This window comes from Cynoglossus semilaevis, chromosome 17, assembly GCF_000523025.1.
Source record: "Cynoglossus semilaevis isolate Cse_v1.0 chromosome 17, Cse_v1.0, whole genome shotgun sequence".
In the NCBI taxonomy this organism is placed as follows: domain Eukaryota; kingdom Metazoa; phylum Chordata; class Actinopteri; order Pleuronectiformes; family Cynoglossidae; genus Cynoglossus; species Cynoglossus semilaevis.
Genome location: NC_024323.1, coordinates 16,304,627 through 16,307,775, shown reverse-complemented (window position 1 = coordinate 16,307,775; position 3,149 = coordinate 16,304,627).

Genomic DNA, 3,149 nt, shown 5'->3' with positions numbered 1-3,149 from the left:
CCACCGCCTGCAGGGACGGCCAGCAGGGCGGCGCACAGACGAACTGTAGTGATATTGATGGCACAGCTGAAGCTCCACAGATGGACAGGAGAGAAGGAGGGAGACGGGCAGAGGAAGTGCATTAGTCAGACAGGTCCCTCTGATGATGTTAGTCTGCTCTCCTGGGAGACGGGAACGATGGAAGTGACACGGTTAGAGGAGACCACAAAGGAGGGGGGGACGGGGGGGAGAAAAAGGGTGAGAGACAGAAAGGGGTGAGACGAATATGAGACTAATTTGTAACTTGAAGAGTTGCCGGTTCATCTCCATAATGGGCCTTCTGCCCACAAACAAGCTCCTCCGTGGGGCCGGTCCAGGACCAGCTGGTGGCTCAATCACTGGCACCAGTCGGGGGACGAACAGAGACGGAGTAGGAGGACAGAACCAGAGCATCTGGACCGGATGGTCAGAACACGCTCTACAGCTACAGCTTCACACGAGGGACACGTTTACGACCCTGTCGAGGACCACGCCCCCCATGTTTGAAGTAACGGCATCACACCGACAACCGGGCCCTGCTCACACACTGTGCCCTGACCATTTTGGTGTGGAAGCCTAGCAACAGGGCCGTGAACCACAGCCATTATCCATCCTCCCACCAGAGGAATTCAGAGCTTCCAAACACAGCAAATTACTGCAGCTGCTGGCAGACGCCGCCTCCAAACCTCCGCCACCAGTTGCCGACTGCGTGCCCTGACAACTGTGACCCCCCCGAGCGCCGCCGCTACCATCACGGGCAACACACAGAGGAGGAAATGTTATCTGGTCTTTATCTCGACAGTGTAAATTGACTGAGCGACCCTTGTGGTTTCCTTAAAACGCTAATCACCCACAACAGGAGGAAATGCAGCCACACACACACACACACACACACACACACACACTGCAGTTTCCGTAGTTGTTGTGATCATCTCCAAACAAAGAACACGAGGAAACTGTTGTGTATTTGTAGCCGCAGCTAAAAGACAGGGTAGAAATATCAGAGTTAATGATGCAGTGAAGTGGAGGCTCAGGAGGTCCAGGCTGGAGAGGAGCCTGGGGAAAGTGGGGGGGGTGAGGGGGGGGGGGCACGATGAAAAAATTCAGTCTTGTCCATTCAGGATCAAATGGAATCAAATTTGTCTATTAATAAATCTGACCAATCATCAGGGTCGGGTTCTTAAACCTGGCACCGAACTGGTACAGCACTACTGTCAGAGGCAGGTACTGCATGTGTGTGTGTGTGTGTGTGTGTGTGTGTGTGTGTGCACAGCTGAGCCATTAGGAAGAACTCATTAAGGTCAAGACGTGGCGTCCTGACCTTAATGAGGTCCAGCATTATTAAAAACTTCCTGGTTTTTCAGGAAGAGCTGCCTCAGCATCGTTCCTCTCCAAAGACTGGAGACTGTAACAGAACACCGGCCAATGAGAAGCAGCCAATGAGGACCGGCCAATGAGAAGCAGCCAATGAGAACCAGCCAATGAGAACCGTCCTGAACATTTACTCTACACAGGTAGTGAGCTGTGCTCTTTGTGGGTAACATTTGTGTATTTTATTTATGCCCTGAGATTTCAGGAAGTAAAAGGTTTGAACAGAATGTGAATTAAAGACTGTGTTCTAACTTAGTAGCTAAACCTCAGTACTATTACTCAGTAATAAGATGAGTCACCTGGTCCAGCCCAGGATTCTGGACTGAGTTTTTATTACATGTTATTACATGTTATGTTTTTATTACAACATAACATCATGTATTTACCTGTTTATATACAGTAAGTACAACAGTTAGCAACAACAACTAAACTAAAACTACTACTGAACTAAATAACTAAAATGACTCAACTGTATATTTATTGTATACAATCAAAAAGAAATCGTTTTGTTTTTTTTTTTTTTATTTCAGACTAGAGCAGTTCTTCTTTCCATTCTTGTAACAGAACTGTGAACAACTGAAGCTTTTATTCCAGCTTTTCCCAGACAACAGGAGGCGTGTTGATAACAGACAGAGACGGGTTGATCAGAACCAGCGAAGAAGAAACCGACCTGAGGCCACGCCGTCATTTTAGATCTGTATCTGACGACAACCAGATTTTCTCTTTTTTTCTCATTCTAGTTCCAGACAAAGGCTCGTCACAGAAGAACCCTGTGGTCGCAGCGTTCATACCAGCGGTGGACCAGCGCGGTGGACCAGCGGTGGACCAGCTGAGGGCTGAGTCCCTGCATGGACCACCTCTGACCTAAGAGTCTTCAAGTGTCTCCAACCCCCCGTGTGGAAGAAAAGGCGCTCAGATTAGTGGCTCTGGGATGCCATTTACTGGGGCTGACATCAACGCCTCACGGTCGATGACCGCACATTACTGGCCGACCCGTGCCCACCACCCACCGCCCACCTCCCACCACGGCCACCTCCAAGTCAATTCAAGTGGCTTCTTCTGCTTCTCCTCGGGGGAGAGCGAGGGTGCTGTGGGTGAGGGATATAGATCTCCAGTGCCCCCGTGTTTGCCTCTCGGCCGGGCTCTGGGAGCCGGCACGGTTTTCCTCCCTCGCCATTGTTCTGCAGAGAGCAACGTAATTTGTCTTGTGGCACCCACTCACCAGAGAGACTCCACGGAGGAGCAGCAGCCACAGCCCCCTCCACCCTCAGCCAACACCACAATAGCTGATCACTATTGGGGGGGGTGACATTAATCACCTCTGATTACAGGCCAGGTGAAGTCTGTCCCCCCCCCCCCTACAGAGGCTGAGCCGGTCTACACACCCCCTCCAGGGACCCTTGATTTTAAAGGCATTTAATGTAGCGCTGCTAAGAGGGAAAGTGAGCGTGGATGTGAAATTTCATTTACAGACTAAACAATTCTCATTACTCACACACTCCACTTGGCTCATTGTGGAACAATAGGAATTCGCAATGGAGGATGGAGAGAGAGAGAGAGAGAGGGAGGGAGGGAGGGAGGGGTGAGAATGAAAAGTTCACAGAGGGAGAAACAGCAGAGAAAACGAAAGAAAAAAAACAATATCATGCTAATGAAACCGGAGTGAATGAAAACAGATCCTGTTCCATGGAGGATCACTAACGTCCAGCTACCACGCCGTGTGCCACCACCCCATCAACGGCTTTCCATGACAGTGAATG